Source organism: Lithobates pipiens, unplaced genomic scaffold (assembly GCF_037356315.1).
Source record: "Lithobates pipiens isolate NorthernLeopardFrog02 unplaced genomic scaffold, aLitPip1_a1.2 Scaffold_13, whole genome shotgun sequence".
Lineage (NCBI taxonomy): Eukaryota > Metazoa > Chordata > Amphibia > Anura > Ranidae > Lithobates > Lithobates pipiens.
In genome coordinates this window covers 167,492,669-167,510,059 of record NW_027507718.1, presented here as the reverse complement: position 1 = coordinate 167,510,059, position 17,391 = coordinate 167,492,669, and the positions used below count along the sequence as shown (strand labels likewise).

At 45.3% G+C, this 17,391-nt stretch overlaps 1 protein-coding gene across 1 annotated transcript in view; it reads left to right on the top strand.

Annotated features, from left to right (window-relative positions):
- The window catches only part of LOC143974436 (MOB kinase activator 3A), a 106,930-nt gene that overhangs the window by 49,920 nt on the left and 39,619 nt on the right, over positions 1-17,391 (top strand). The gene's annotated exons all lie outside the window — the stretch shown is intronic.

The following is a 17,391-nucleotide window of genomic DNA, read 5'->3' as shown; positions in this document are numbered from 1 at the left end:
TTTTACTTTGCCTAGTAAAGGAGAAGGACCTAGGAAACCTGTGGGCCCATCGGTCCGTGCTTTTTTACGCAGAAGCTTGGATTTTTGCACAAGATAAATGATCCCATGATCTACTATCAACAGCTGGCTGGGTGACAGGCTGGATACCCTTATCCTTGTAGTCTCCCCAGTCCAGCCATCGCGCGTGTGCAAGTCGCAGCTACGGCACGGCAGGCCACGACATACCTCAGCTCCAGAGGTGGTCGTGAGCTTTTATGCTCCGGGGCGTACATATGACCGGGCTACTAATGTCTGCGTCACAGTATGCCTAAGCCAGTAGCTACCCTGTACCAATCAGGTGTAGATCTACAATGGAATGTCTCCCAGCTTCAGGACTGGTAAGTACAGCTCTCCCTGTTCTGGCGGGGTTGAGCAGCTGGGCATTCCCTGGGAGGCCGAATTCGGGGGTCCCTAACCTCCCTCTCTTCTCTTCCCTCCCCCTCACGGGGGGGGGGGGGGATGCTGCATGTGGTACTGAGCTGTGTGTGTGTGTGTGTGTGTGTGTGTGTGTGTGTGTGTGTGTGTGTGTGTGTGTGTGATCACTGATGGCTCTCACCTGGGATAGGGGACTGGCTGGCTGATGGTGCCTGGATCCTGTGTGTTTTGCTCCTGGGAGGTGCCTGTGAGGGTCTGGCTATGTCTTCGGTGCAGCGCTGGGTCTCTGCCATGTTTCTGTCTCTGTCCTTCATGGAATCTGGCTGGTGGCCATTTTAGGTGTGGGCAAAGGCAGCAGATCTTCTGGGCTTCAAGCAGCCATTTTCCCAGTGCTTCCCTATTCAGGACACTGGCGGCCATTTTCTAGAAGCCTGAGCACGTTTCAGTGTTCTCCAGCAAGCAGCTACATGTGCTTTCAGCTTCCTGTCTGTTTTACTGGATGCTGGGCAGCTGTTTTATGTAGTCTGAGCACGTTTTTCAGATCGTTTTAGCGATCGTTCTGATGGACTGCCAACGACAACTTGGATTTCCAGCACCTGGGAGAACTAGGTCTACAGGCACTGCTGTGAACAGTTCAGAACTCCTGAGGGTGGTGAGTCCGGTGGATTAGAGCCCCTGTCGGCGGCAGCAAGGAGGGTGGGACTGTCGCTGTCCTAAGTCCCCTCCGGGTGGCAGACAGGGTAGGGTCAGCATGGCTTCAGAAACTGGTGTTTTTCCCCCCCGAAATCCAGGCAATTTCAACTGGGTCACCTGCTGACTGCGCAGTCCCAGTGGACACCCTGACGGTGGTTCTCAATTAGTTTCTTGCCAAGATGGAGGCGGTGCGTGGGAAGAAAGGTGCTAAAAAGCGTCCCCTGCCCCCCCTCCCCCCTGGGGAGAGCTCTTATGCAGACTCGGGTCCTGCTCTGTCTTGTCAGACGATGCTGGACCATTCGGATAGTGAGGATGAGTCCCCGTCCGGACAAAGTGCTTGTTGGAGCACTTAACACAGCTGTGCGTGATACCTTGAAGATTCAGGAGCCAGCGGATCCCTCTGCTGATGTACCAGTCCCTTTTGAGTCCCGCAAGCCAGCACGTTCACCAAAGGTGTTCCCGTATCCGACTTATTTTGACAAGTTCATTTACAAGGAATGAAGTTGCCCGCAATGGACCTTTTTCGGTCCCCAAATCCATGGTGGTGCGTTACCCCTTTTGAGGAAAGCCGTCTCAAAAAGTGGTCTGCTCCTCCGGTCGTGGACCCCTCAGTATTCAGGTTAAATAAAGTAACCACGATCCCGGTTGAGGGGACTCCTGCATTCAAGGATCCCATGGACAGGAAGGCCGAGGCAGTGTCTCGTTCCCTGTTTATGGTTGTGGGGTCAGCCGTGCGACCTGTACTGGTGTCGCAGACACTGACTGAGTGGGCAAAACACAGTGAATTGGGAGAGCAACCGGCTTCCCCTGTCTGCGTGGAACTAGCTGACCAACTAGTGCAAGGCCTTAAGTGCGTCTGTGACGTGTCCCTGGATACTCTCCCTCTGTTATCCAGGACTTCAGTGTCGGCTTTGGTGCTGAGGTGCTTAATTTGGCTAAAATGCTGGTCTGCTGACCTGACGGATCTTCCCTTCCTTGGTGACCGGCTCTTTGGAGCCCCATTAGATGACATTAATAAAAATGCCGCAGGTGGTAAGAGTACCCTACTCCCCACAGGCCAGGAAGGCTAAGGAGCCACGCCGTAGGCAAGGGCCCTCTTTTTCCGCTCAGATACTGCTTTTTCGTCCGCCCGGAGCTTCGACAAAGTGTCCCGAACCCGACAGGACGCCCACGGATGGTCAAAAGCGTCCCTTTAACCGCAAGCCTTACAAGCCTGTGAATAAAAGTGCTAACGCATGGGGGGTCTCCTTCGGGACTTTGCAGCCCGGTGGTCCTCCCGGTCTTCTGACCAATGGGTCTGTGATCTGATTTCCACAGGCTACAAGATAGTTTCTCTCTTGGCCGCCAGATTCTTCCCCTCCCAGCATACCCGTATCCCCGGTTCGCCAGGAGGCCCTCTTGGGGGCGGTAAGGGATTTGCTGAATCGCGGGGTGATTGTACCTGTTCTGGACTCGAGAACGCTTCCAGGGATTCTACTCAAATCTGTTTGTGGTTCCCAAGAAGGAAGGGGTACATCTGATTTTGGACCTGAAAGCCCTCAATCACTTTGTGAAAGTTCAGAATGGAATCAGTTCGCTCAGTAGTCGCTGCACTCCATCAAGGGGGCTCCCTGGCGTCCTTAGACATCCAGGATGCGTACCCGCACATACCCATTTGCCTTTTGCATCAAAAGTTTCTGCGATTTGCAGCCAGGGAAGCCCAGTATCAGTTTGTGGCTCTTCCTTTTGGTCTGGCATCGCCCCCCCCCCCCCCCCCCGAGTTTTTACCAAGTTACTGGCTCCAGTTTTGGCGTTGCTGCGACAACGTGGGATCGCGATCGTGGGATACCTAGATGATCTCCTCCTGAGGGCATCTTCCGCCTCAGAATTAGGGGAGAATGGGGTGATCACCATGCAGACCGGGCAAGAATTTGGGCAGCTGTTGAACCTTAAAAAGTCGGTGATTGTGCCGACCCAGCATCTGAAGTACCTAGGCTTGCTGTTGGACTCCGGGGAAGCGAGAGATTTTCCCCCTTCAGACAAATCGCAGACTCTCAGATCCGCGGTAAAACTGCTGATGAACAGCAAATAGTCATCGCTCTGCTTTTGCATGCGATTTACTGGGGATCATGGTAGCCTCCTTCGAGGCAGTACCTTATGCCAAATTCCAGGCCAGAGTCCTGCAGAAAGATATTGACAAAATGGGACAAATCTCAGTTGTCCCTGGATCGACAGACCCAGGTGAGCTAGTCAGAGACTCACTGATATGGTGGTTGAGATCCCCGGTGATTCAGTCCCGAAAATCGTTCCTTCCTCTGAAATGGACGGTGATCACGACGGACGCCAGTCTATCCGGCTGGGGTGGAGTGATGGGGGGTTCAGTCGGCTCAGGGCCTCTGGTCTACGGAAGAATCCGAGTTGCCACTCAATCTGCTCGAATTGAGAGCGATCAGGCTGTGCCTCTACACATGGTCGCTGAGACTTCAAAGGCGTCCTATCAGGATACAGTCAGACAACGCCACGGCTGTGGCGTACGTCAATCACCAAGGGGGAACAAGAAGCTCAGCCGCTGCATGGGAGGTCGCTCACATAACTTAAGTGGGCAGAGAGTTACGTACCGGCCCTGTCGGCCATTTACATCCCGGGAGTGGAGAACTGGCAGGCGGACTATCTGAGTCAACAGATGCTGGACCAAGGAGAATGGGCATTGCATCCGGAGATATTCAGGTTGCAGTGCCTCAAGTGGCGCGCACCAAACGTGGATCTACTGGCCTCCCGTCTCAATCGGAAGAAGGTGCCAAGATTCGTGTCCAGGACAAGAGATCCGTGGGCTGACACGTCAGACGCGCTGGTGGCTCCGTGGGATCAGTACCAGCTGATATATGCCTTTCCTCCACTGAAACTGTTGCCATGTCTGCTTCGCAGAGTGGATGCCGAGGGGATCACAGTGATACTGGTTGCCCCAGATTGGCCTCAGCCTCCTTGGTACGCAGACCTGGTGCGTCTGGTGGCAGACGCTCCCTGGCGACTGCCGTTGCGAGAGGACCTTCTGTCTCGAGGTCCGATTCTCCATCCTGCTTTACCATCGCTGGCTTTAACGGCATGGCTATTGAGAGCCAGGTGTTGAGGAACTGGGGTCTGTCGGACTCAGTGATTCCAACTATGTTGAGAGCACGGAAATCTTCTTCTCAGAAGGTATACCATCGTACCTGGAAGTCCTACATCTCCATGTGTGAGGAGAAAGGATGGCATCCGCGCTCTTTTTCCATATCTAGGATCCTGCTGTTTCTCCAGCAAGGAGTAGACCAGAGATTTGCATTAAGCACCATCAAAGGGCAAATTTCTGCCTTAGCTGTCTTTTTTTTCAACGAGTACCTTCGATCAGGGGGTACGACTTGTAGTCCCTCCGGTGCATCCCCCGTTACCCCCATGGGAGTTGAACCTGGTGTTGTCGGCGCTTCAGAAACCGCCGTTTGAAAACATCAGGGAGATTCCCCTGTTGACTCTTTCCCAGAGTGGTCCACCAAAGGTGGTCTTTCTAGTGGCCATCACATCGGCCAGGAGGGTTTTGGAACTGGCGGCCTTAGAGCGACTTGCAGGACATCTGGTTATCCACAGGGATAAGGTGGTGTTGCGCCCGCAACCGTCCTTCTTCTTCTTTTTTTTTTTTTTTTAACCGAAAGTGGTCTCGGCTTTTTATATCAATGAGGACATTGTATTACCATCTCTGTGTTCTAAGCCAAAGCACCCTAAGGAGGTGGCCCTTCATGTTCTTCACGTGGTTATGGCTCTGAAGGTGTATTTGTCTGCCACGGCTCCTCTTCGGAAATCGGACTCACTGTTTTTCAGTGGCTGGTCCAAAGAAAGGCATGGCCATTTCCAGGTGGATCAGACAGATTGTAGTACAAGCCCTTTTCCGGTCATGGCCCACTCCACAAGGGCAATCGGAATGTCTTTGGCCTTCCGACACCAAGCGTCGGCCGCTCAGGTGTGTAAAGTGGCGACCTGTCGTCTGTCCACACGTTTACCAAGTTCTACAAAGTAGACGTCAGTGCATCGGCTGATGCTTGTTTTCGTCGCAAAGTTTTACAGGTGGCCATGTAGTTGCAATTGACTATGTTATATATATTTTTCCTGGTTTTTCGATAAAAATACAGTACTGTTATGCTAATGCACTGTTGCATTACTTCCGCAGTTTGGTGCGGTCTTGGGTGATCACTCCTGTTGAGGATACCCTGTGTGTTTTTTTTTTTTTTTTTTGTGTGTGGTGGTTTTACACGCACTGTTTTTTTTTTTTTTTTTTTTTTTTTTGTGGGTATAGTTTCACTAGTTCCCACTTACCATGATGAATGAAGTTTCTATGTTTTTCCCACCCACTCGTTTTGGCACTGCTTGGGGACGTCCCATTTGTTACAAAGAGGAGCTGTATCTGTTGGTGAATATAAGAGAAAATAGGATTTTTTTTGTACTCACCGTAAAATCCTTTTCTCTGTAATTCATCGACCGACACAGCACCCACCCTCCTTTTTATCTTTACGTTATATTTGTGGTGATCACTATGCTTAACGTACTGATGCTGCTTTGCAGGGTGGAAGGTTGTAGCCTGAGGGACCACACCCTAGGTGGAACTAAGAGTTCTGAGTGTTGTTACAACTATGCCTAGTATTCTCCTAGTGATAAGGCTAACAACCCATTTGTTGCAGAGAGGAGCAGTGTCGGTTGGTGAATTACAGAGAAAAGTATTTTACAGTGAGTGCAAGAAATCTTATTTATTTTTTTCCCCAAAAATGCTGTGTGACATAAAATATTGTAAGTCAGACCTACATACATTACTATTACCGTAATTATATATTTGCACAGGGTAGGAAATACTGAGCAATTTGAGATCACACATCACTAGGTTATTGTATACCAAAGGCAAAATAGCTGTCTCCCACCTCCTTGGTGACCTATCATAGATATGTTTAGTATCTCTGTAATAGAAATTCCATGCTGGTCAATAATATACCAATTCCCAGAATGCAGCGTGTACATATTCAAAGATATTGTCTGTATAATAATGATGGTTCTCAGCTGCGTAGCAGCTAAGGGGAAAAGTTCCTATAATCATTAAAACTCTGCAGAGTTTAACCCCCCTTTCCCTCCCCCCTCTCCTCCTTTTAGGAGTTGTTTGGTGTCATATATATATATATATATATATATAAAAATCTGTTATGGTAGGTATCCTAGCCTGCTGTGGAGCGGCATAAACCGGCAGTTGTTTTCAAAGCAGCATAGATACCCTCTCCCTTCAGGCCTGCATAATACAGACGAGCTAAGCATATTCAAACTGAATGGGGGGTTGCCGGTGGACGCAGAGGGGTGTGGCCATAGGTCACATGACGCTAGGTATGAGACAGTGTCTATTTATACAGCGTTGATTACTGAGGGGGAAGTGCTGTGGACTCCAATCAGGTCCACCTGAGGCTCACACATTAAAGCACTCTCTGCTACAAGAAAACTCAGCCTTCGCAGCCAGAGTTCACTAAGGAGAGGAGTCTGTTATACTAAGAGACATTTAGCGAGGGCCACGTAAGGGTGTAAAGCAGGCATTTCCAGTAAAAGAACTGTTAGCATGCATTGTTTGGCTAGAATTATTTAGCAGATAATATTGTGTGTGCGCCTCTGCTTTTGTACTTGGCATTATGTCTTCCAGACCTACCGTAAAGGTATGTAAGGTGTCACCCTCAGGCGCTGGTAAACCCAGTCATGCCTCCATACTGTCTTCTTCTTCAGAGAGATCAGACATGGCAAGCCAGGGTGAGTCATTGGAAGCTAGTGGTGGTGCAACTGCTTCACACACTTCAGCCCCTGTTTATGTGACTGAAGAAGCACTTTCCTCTGCCCTGCGGGGCTTAGAAGGAAGATTGGCGACTTTAATAGCATCATCCATCCAGGTGGATAGGAAACGTCCTAGATCACCCTCCCCCACCTTAGACTGTTTACAGTCAGTGGAGGGTCCTAAAGAACTATGGGGACATGACGAGGTCTTTCCCGCAGATGATCGGGAAGAACAAGCCGGTTATTCCTCTGCAGAGGAAACAGTACTTGGAAATTCACCTTCACAAACTGAAGTACAGAGCCTTACAGAGATGTTCGCTCTACTTTCATGTTACCCCTAAGGGAGGCAGCTGAAGGTCCGGTATCCTCTTTAGGATCCTTAAAACCTTTTCAGCCTTTACATGCATTTCCAGTACACGCATTACTTGAAAAGCTTATTTATTCCAAATGGGATCATCCGGATAAGCATTTCTCCCCTCCTAAAAGATTCTCTAATCTCTATCCTATGGAGAAAATTTTCTCTAAAAGGTGGAAGATTCCAGCAGTAGACGCTGCGATTTCCAATGAAAATAAAAATTTAACTTGTCCAGAGGACAATGCACATATGCTTAAGGATCCAACAGATAAAAAGTTGGAAGGTCTGTTAAAAACCTCTTTTTCCTTAGCAGGGACCGTAACTCAGCCTGGACCAGTTTACAGATTCCCACAAAGAGCTCCCTGCACAACAAGCTCAGGATGCTAAAGATGCTATAAAGGACTCTATTCACCAGGCATCACGTCTGGTGCTTGTACTTGTACACATGCGAAGGACCCTTTGGTTAAAGGGTTGGTCAGCTGAAACGCCTTGTAAAAATCTAACTGGGTTCCCCTTTAAGGGAGAACACCTTTTTGGAGAGCTTGGATAAATACATTCAGACTATTTCCAGCGGAAAGAGTACTCTCTTTTTTTTTTTTTACCAGTCAAAAGAAAATATAATATAAACATCCTTCGTTTAAACAGACTTTTTCCCCAGCGCCAAGGGCATCCTCCTCTAGGCAGGGGTGACGGCCTTTGCCATCGGACGCCACGGGAAGATCTCAGGGTCAAACCCAGGCACAGAGGAGGACCTGGGGCCGCAAGTCTTCAAAGCGGAATTACAAGGCCTCATCATAAAGAGGCATCTCCCCTCACCAAGGTTGGTGGAAGACTTCTGAAGTTCTCAGAAGTCTGGCAGAGGGAAATTTAGGACAGATGGACCCTCTCCACTGTATCTCTAGGATACAAGCTAGAATTGCGAGAGTTTCCACCGGCCCGTTTTCTCAGATCAAACGTTCCGAGGGATCCAGCCAAAAGGCAATCCCTGTTGCAAGCGTTGGACCAATTATTGGCTCAAGGGGTGATCATGCAGATCCCCAAAGTAGAGCAGGGTTTGGGTTTTTACTCAAACCTATTTGCGGTGCCAAAGCCGAATGGAGATATCAGACCAATTCTAGATTTATGGAATCTAAATCGGTTCCTGAGGATCCGCTGCTTTCGCATGGAGTTAATCAAGTCAGTCGTATCTATCCTACAAGGAGGGGAACTTCTGGCATCCATCAACGTCAGAGATGCATATCTGCATGTCCCTATATTCCCTCCTCACCAGAGGTTTCTGCGTTTCGAGGTAGAAAATAAGTATTTTCAGTTTGTAGCCCTGCCCTTCGGCCTTGCTACAGCACCTCGGGTATTCACAAAAGTACTTGCCCCACCTCTAGCCAGGTTAAGGGCACAGGGCATAACTGTCCTGGCTTACTTAGACGATCTATTGTTAATAGACCAGTCAGTGGCTCACTTAAGACGGGGTGTAGCCATTTCAAGCAGCTACCTGGAAAGTTTGGGTTGGATTCTCAACCTAAAAAAGTCCTCCTTGAAGCCACTAAAGAGGCTGGAGTATGTAGGCATGATCATAGATACAGCCCAGAAGAGGGTGTTCTTGCCTCTGGCAAAGATCAGCTCCATGCAGGAGCTAGTGAGGATGATCAGGTCAAGAAAAAAATCCTTCAATTTGCCTGAGATTGTTAGGGAAGATTGTAGCTTCATTCGAAGCAGTTCCCTATGCCCAATTCCATTTGAGACTGTTTCAAACTGTCTGCTTGGAACAAGACGAATCAAACCTTCAGACCAATTATCTGGAAGGTAGTGACAACGGATGCCAGCTTTTCAGGCTGGGGAGCAGTACTAGAGGAAACGACTGTCCAGGGACGATGGTCAGGAACCGAGCGTACCTTTAGCCATCAACATCCTAGAGATTCGGGCAGTATATCTGGCCCTAAAGACCTGGACCTCCAGGTTAAAGCATTTTCCTGTCAGGATTCAATCCAACAATGCCACGGCCGTGGCATATATCAATCACAAAGGGGGCATAGGAAGTCTCCCAGCTCAGAGAGAGGTGAACCAGATTCTAACTTGGGAGGAAGAGAATGTCCCCTGCCTATTGGCAGTTTTCATTCCGGGGGTAGAAAATTGTCAGGCGCACTATCTAAGTCGCCAGCAGCTATTCCCGGGGCAATGGTCTCTTCATCCCGAAGTGTTTCGAGCTGTTTGCCAAAAATGGGGGACTCCAGGCGTAGACTTTCTAGCGTCCAGATTCAACACAAAGCTAATCAACTTTGTATCCAGGGCAAGGGACCCACTTGCGTACGGAACAGATGCATTGGTGACCCCCTGGGATCAGTTCTCACTGATCTATGCTTTTCCCAAGATCCGGTTGCTGCTTCGGCTTCTTTCCAGGATCAAGCTGGAAAGAAAGTCTGTAATTCTGATGGCACCAGCATGGCCCAGAAGATCATGGTTCGTGGAGATCGTAAAGATGACAGTGGAGGGTCCTTGGCCCCTTCCTCTAAGGCCCAGACCTGCTATCACAGGGGCCTATATTCCATCCTACTTTACAAGCGCTAAATTTAACGGCATGGCTATTGAGACCCACATTCTGACATGGGCTTTCCAGGTCAGTTATCTCTACTTTGATTAATGCTAGGAAGCCAGCTTCTAGAGCTATATATTATAGAGTCTGGAAAGCTTATGTTTCCTGGTGTGAATCCAAGGGTTTGCACCCTCGGAGATATATTATAGGCAGAATTCTTGCCTTTCTACAGTTGGGCGTAGAGATGAAGCTGGCCCTGAGTACTATTAAGGTTCAAGTCTCAGCCTTATCAATTTTGTTTCAAACACCGCTTGCTACTTTAGTCCGGGGGTTTCATGCAAGGAGTGCTGCGGATAAATCCGCCAGTTAGATCTCCTTTAAGCCCTTGGGATTTGAATCTAGTTTTGTCGGTGTTACAAAAACAGCCATTTGAACCATTACAGCATATTCCTTTAGTCCTTTTGACAAGGAAGCTGGTATTTTTAGTTGCTATATCGTCAGCAAGGAGGGTGTCAGAATTGACTGCTCTTTCTTGTAAAGAGCCATATTTGGTTATTCATGAGGAAAGAGTGGTGTTATGCCCTCGTCCAGGCTTTTTGCCAAAGGTAGTTTCAGGCTTTCATCTGAATGAAGATATTGTCAAGCCTTAGTTTTTTCCTAGACCAGGTTCCAGGGAAGAAAAATCTCTACATTGTCTTGATGTAGTGAGAGCAGTGAAAATCTATTTGAAGAAAACTGCTCAGATTCGTGAGACTGATCTCTTATTCATTCTGCCAGAGGGTCCTAAGAAGGGACCGGCAGCATTGAAATCCACCATCTCCAAGTGGATTTGGCATGTTATTCAATCTTATGGTTTAAAGGGAAAGATTCCCCCTTTTCAAGTTAAGGCGCACACTACCAGAGCGGTTGGTGCCTCTTGGGCAGTGTGTCACCAGGCCTCCATGTCTCAGATCTGCAAGGCCGCAACTTAGTCTTCAGTACATACATTTGCAAAATGTTATCAAGTAGATGTAAGATGGAATGAGGATATCGCCTTCGGGCGCAGTGTGCTGCAGGCAGCAGTATAAGTCCTCAGGTCTGGGGGTTGCCCTATGGGTTGTGTCTCCCTCCCCTCAAGTAGCATTGCTATGGGACATCCCACCAACTAATTACTTGAGACTCTGTGTCCTATGATGTATGATAAAGAAAATAGGATTTTTAAAAAAGCTTACCTGTAAAATCCTTTTCTTGGAGTACATCATAGGACACAGAGTACCTCAGTTTTTGTAGCCAAGCAATATAAGCAATATACTCTCACCCCATAATAGAGTATATTGCTTGGCTACAAAAACTGAGGTACTCCTGGAAGGAGGAGGGGTTATATAGGGGAGTCAACTTCCTGTATTGGTTATACCAGTGTCAACACCTGAAGGTAGGTCTATAACCCACCAATTACTCGAGACTCTGTGTCCTATGATGTACTCCAAGAAAAGGATTTTACAGGTAAGCTGTTTTAACCACTTCGCGCCCAGGCCAATTCTGACATTTCTCTCCTACATGTAAAATTCCAAATTTTTTTGCTAGAAAATTACAACCCCAAACATTATATATGTTTTTTTAGCAAAGACCCTAGAGAATACAATGGCGGTCGTTGCAACTTTTTATCTCGCACGGTATTTGCGCAGCAATATTTCGAACACGTTTTTTTCATAAAAAGAACAGTTTCATGCTCAAAAAACTTTAAGTTAGCCCAATTTTTTTCTTTGGGCATATAAGCCCAAAGAAGAAAAAACACACGTTCGTACTCAATATAAAAACTGTTTACAATAGACAGGACATTAATTACAGAACCAATTTGGATATATTCTGGTGCTCTACATGTTTCGTGTTTTGATTAACGCTTCCTCAGGAGCTTTACCAATTTTCTAAAATTGATATATTTCTTCTATCAGACCAATTCATAAAATATTACATATACATTTACAATTAATCCCCCAAAGACAGATTATAATTACAGAATAAAGAAAAATAAACCTTACAGGGGGAGTTTTTTTTTTTCTTCCCCCTGGGAGTAAGGTTTATTTTTCTTTATTCTGTAATTATAATCTGTCTTTGGGGGATTAATTGTAAATGTATATGTAATATTTTAGGGCGCCAAGTGGTTAAAAACCCTATTTTTGTTTTGTTATAAGATTTTGCAAATACGTTTTTCCTCCTTCACTGATGTGCTTTGATAGAATGCAAGCAATGGGCACTGATGGGGTGGCATTGAGGTTGGAACTGATGGGCACTGACAAGTGGCACTGATGGGCACCAATAGGCAGCACTGAGGTGCCACTAATGGGAACTGGCAGGTGGCACTGATGGGCAGCATTGGCAGGCGGCACTAACTGGCAGGTGGCACTGGCAGGTAGCACTGCTTGGCACTGGCAGGTAGCACTGCTTGGCACTGGCAGGTGGCACTGGATTGCATTGGCAGGTGACACTGGCATTGGCTGGTGGCACTGGATTGCACTGGCAGGCGGCAATGGGTGGCACTGGATTGCACTGGCTGGCATTGGCAGGTGGTACTAACTGGCATTGGCAGGTGGTACTAACTGGCATTGGCAGGTGGCACTGGATCGCATTGATTGGCACTGGCAGGTAGCACTAACTGGCACTGGATGGCACTTGCAGGTGGCAATGGTTGGCACGTGGCACTGATGGGCACTGGCAGGTGGCACTGGATGGCACAGCTTGGCACTGGCAGGTGGCACTAACTGGCATTGGTAAGTGGCACTGGCAGGTGGCACTGGATTGCACAGGTTGGCACTGGCAGGTGGCACTGGGTTGTATTGGCAGGTGGCAGTAACTGGCATTGGCAGGTGGCACTGGATTGCACTGGCATTGGCAGGTGGCACTAACTGGCATTGGCAGGTGGAACTAACTGGCATTGGCAGGTGGCACTAACTGGCATTGGCAGGTGGCACTGGATGCCACTGGCAGGTGGCACTGGATGCCACTGGCAGGTAGCACTGGCAGGTTTCACAGCCGATAGTGTAACTGTGAAACTGAATGCTCCCTGCAGTGCTGCACTGTGTGAAACTGTATGGAGAGAGGAGCTGACAAATTCAGCGTGATGTCAGAGGTAGGCGGGACCCGGCAGCTATCCAGCCAATGATTGGGCTGCTTAAGAAAGGGGAGAGGCCACATACACGTATTAGCCCTCCCAGATCCTATCCCATTGGCTGGTGTTGGAAAGCTGGGTCCCGCCCACCCCGACACTCAGCCTCAATTTTGATAGCTTCTCTCTACACAATTTCACACACCGCGGCGCTGCTCTACCAACAGTGTATTGAGAAGGGAGGAGGATTTCAGCGGCTGCTGAGCCGTTCTCCTCCTGCTCCATCCCGACTACCAGACAGTCCTCTGTGTCTGGAGGCACCAGACACAGAGCAACAGAGGCACCTGTCAGTGACGACAACCCAGGCGCCAGGGCACAATTTCTAGTCGCAATGGCGACCTGGCGCCTGGGATTTGTCGAGCCCTGACTTAATTTGTGGTCACACAAGTATAACACGCTTTGTCCAGGGTAAGTCTAAGCATATCATTGTTGTATATTAGTGACTGTGCAGTGTGAGTTTGTCCAGCAATTTGTTACAAAGTCATCTGTCAGCCCATGTACTTGTGTTTAAAAAGTATTCTGTTCTCTTTGCATTGCTTCTTTTTTATGAAATAGCTGGTGTTCCTACCAGTCACGCTGCTTTCCTATTTCAAACCCACCACGCTAGGCATAGCAGCACATCAATCTTGGCATTGTGTGTGTGTGTGTGTGTGTGTGTGTGGATATGGATATAGATATAGATATATAATATATATATAATATAATATATAATATAAATTTGTATTGCTATTAATTTTCCACTTATTTTAGGTGCACCATTGGGATATAATCAACAAATAGTTTTTTTGTATTATGGTGCCCACACCCAACACTTTCCCCAAAACCTAAGACATGCAGAGGAATTGTGGAATATAGTGCAATTGTCCTGTGCTGGAATACCTATTGACCAATATAAGAAGTTGGTCAACCCTATGCAGCAAGATCTGAAGCAGTTTTCAGAAACTGGTTATACAACTAAATATTAGTTCAGTGGTGCACAGGAAAGCTAAACCTTAAACATTTACTGTAGAAACTGAAAAATGCTGACTGCTATTTTTTTTTGGTAAGAGATTAATATTCCTTTTTCTTCACTTCCTATAAAGTAATAACAAATTTGAAACATTTTTTACCATGTTTTGAGTTGGAATGGACTGCGCAGTGTTCCCAATGAATTTGCACGTAAGGAAATAAAAGGCTATAAGGATTTTGAGCTTCACTCTTTTATATATTTAGTGTGCGTGTGTGTGTGTGTGTGTGTGTATATATGTATATGTATATATATATATATATATATATATATATATATATATATATATATATATATATATATATATATATATATATATATATATATAATGTGTGTGTGTGTGTATGTATATATATATATATATATGTGTATATATGTGTGTGTGTGTGTGTGTATATATATATATATATACACACACACACATACCGAGAGGAAACAATACAAAAATCAAATTAACAACATACTAGGGCTGCAACTAACGATTAGTTGATCGATTTTATTGTTTCGGTTAATAGCCTTAAAAAAAGTGTGTTGTATAATTTAGTTAATATGTAAAGTTTTAAAAAAAGGCAATTTATTCTTAAATCTCTATATGCAGTGGTAAATATAAATAACCAACTATATGTTTAGGGAGCGAAATATCTAATCCACTCTGAGAATGACAGATGAGATATACTGTATATATTAGAGGAGATATACCATATATTCTATTGAAGATATACTGTACATACTATTAGAGGGTATATACTATTATAGGCTATATACTATTAGAGGGGATATATTGTATATACTATTAGAGGAGAGATATACTGTATATACCATTAGAGGGGACATGTACTGTATATAATATTAGAGGAGAGATATAGTGTATATACTATTAAAGGGTCAATCTGGTAAATATCATCAGACTCATTAACTTTAACCCCATTTTGTTACTGGCCGATTAATTGATTATGAAAATAGTAATCGATTAGTTGTCGATTAATCGATTAGTTGTTTCAGCCCTACAATATACACTGTTTATCTGATTAAGTGCACAATACAATAAACTATCAGAAATGTCCATAATCACGTGAATAAATCTTGTGTATGCTCCAACACCGTGAAAAATAAAATGCACACGTGCTTCAATAAACTTGCTTAAAGTGCTTCAGCCAAAGTGATAACGAAATGCGCTCACCAGATCGCCTCGGCCACATAGTGACGTCAAAGCATGACTAATGGGAAGGACTCCTTAGTTCAGTGCTGTAGCTCCTTTATGTATCCCAATCCAATCAAGCAATCGTATATATGGAGGGAGCTGGATCCCAATCTACTTTGCAGGTATACAAATGTAGGTGTCTTCACCTTTATAACATCTCTCCATTGCATATATCAACTTACATCAAGTAAGTCTGTGAAATAGCTACCCAACAAAGAGCCAGAGAAGGCAGGATGCAATGCCGCTTTTATATTTTATTACCTAAAAAGAGCACTTGCATATTTCAGCATGAAATCGCAAACAATCCACTCGGGGGGGGGGGGTGGGAGCAGAAACCGGTCTGACGCAGGTATAAGACTCGCGATGTGCGTGGTGCATCTCAGCTGTGCAAACAATAGTATGTATAGGGCTCCTATGGTTGTAATTGTCAGGCCTCACGTCTGCATTTCACACTGAACCGTGCATCATCAGGAAGTGGGTCTGACTTAATTTTCTCAGGGCCCAAATAGCAGAAAAAAATGACTGCAATTGGTCAAGATAATTAACAATTCTTTCCTTCAAAAAAAAATGATAAAAAGTTTTTGGACTCAGCAAAAAAACAATTAAAAGATGGATTCTGCTTACCCTTAGGGCGTGTACAATCACTTAAAAGACGTGCATCAGAAATACTTGTAGTACATAATTTAAAAAATATATCATAATGACAAAATCGCTCCAAGTTGAATACAGCCTAAGGAGATATTCCCTGCTTAAGTATCAGTAGACAACCTCGTGAAATATAAACATAAGAAAAAAAGAGGTGCCACTACTACTGTGGTTAACATAAATGGAAATATAAACATTAAAAAAAATGAAATCTGCTAGGAAAAAATGATAATACATTATATTACATGCATTGTGAGTACATTCATTGCCCTCTAGCGGACAAGAGTGATATCACAGTCCATATATCCAAATAGCTGCTTAGGAACAAATTTGCTCATACCCAGCCACATGGATATTAGAATACACTCGATAGACATGTAGATGAAAACCTCACAGAGCCTATGCCCAAGCCCATTTGCTCCTATGGGTACCATAGGCTTAGCAAGCTGATGGATAGTTTTTTATATATATATATATATATATATATATATATATATATATATTCTTTTTAAATAAGGTGCCATTAAAAATCCTATAATAAAACAGTTAAGGTCTATCTCTATATTTAACCCAGCTGGCATGAGACCTACATGTTCAAAAATCCATCTGGTTTCGGTCTGTGAAACCTGCATAATCATATCTCCTCCTCTCCCATGGGGTAAAACCATGTCAATTCCATAACATTTTAAGGAAGTGGGGTCCTGATGGTGGTACGCTTTCTGAAGCAACTTTTAATATTATTGAAATGCCTGTTAATCCTCTTGTATAGACTCCTAGTGGTTCTGCCCACATAAACCAAACCACATGGGCATGTAAGAAGAAGATAAACATACCTATAGAAGCCAATAGTATCCAGAAATGTTTTCTTTCTGGCCTTAGGGGGATCTACTAAATTTTTGGCAATCGTTTCTAAGCCCTGGGGCCCTTCTATAAATAAAGGAAGGTTTCCGGGGTAGAATTTTATTCATAGTGGCATCTTTCAAAAGAATGGGCGAAAACTTGATCAGCGACTTCTCAACCCTTTTGTAATATAAATTGAAACCAGTAACAAAGGCAACCTCGTTTATTCTCCTTAGTGGACTTTCTTTACGTTCGATCCTCTCTATTCATACTGGATATCTCCATCCTGATCTTCTGGATCCCTTTTCCAGGAATCTATTCAACAACACCTCAAATTGGGCCCAATAGTCTTCATCAAGATCACAATTTCTTCTGATCCTGATGAATTGCCCCTTGGGAATGGACCTGATCCAACCAGAATAATGGCAACTACGGGTAGATATATATATATCAGTTTTTGTCAACCTCTTTGAAGAACATTCTCGTAAAAAGCTTGTCGATGTACCTTCAAAACAGCTGGTGATCAGCCTTTTTTTCTCCTCACGTGCTGTAGCCTATCATTCGGCTATATTGTGGATCTGAAGGAGTTAAAGGAATTAATGGAAAAGAAGCTAAACGACATGCCTAGTATTATAGGATATGAATTTATCTTACCTGCTCACGTGGTTTGGTTTATGTTGGCAAAACCACTAGGTGTCTATATAAGAGGATAAACGAGCATCTCAATAAGATTAATTATAATAATATTAAAAATGGCTCCAGAAAGCAT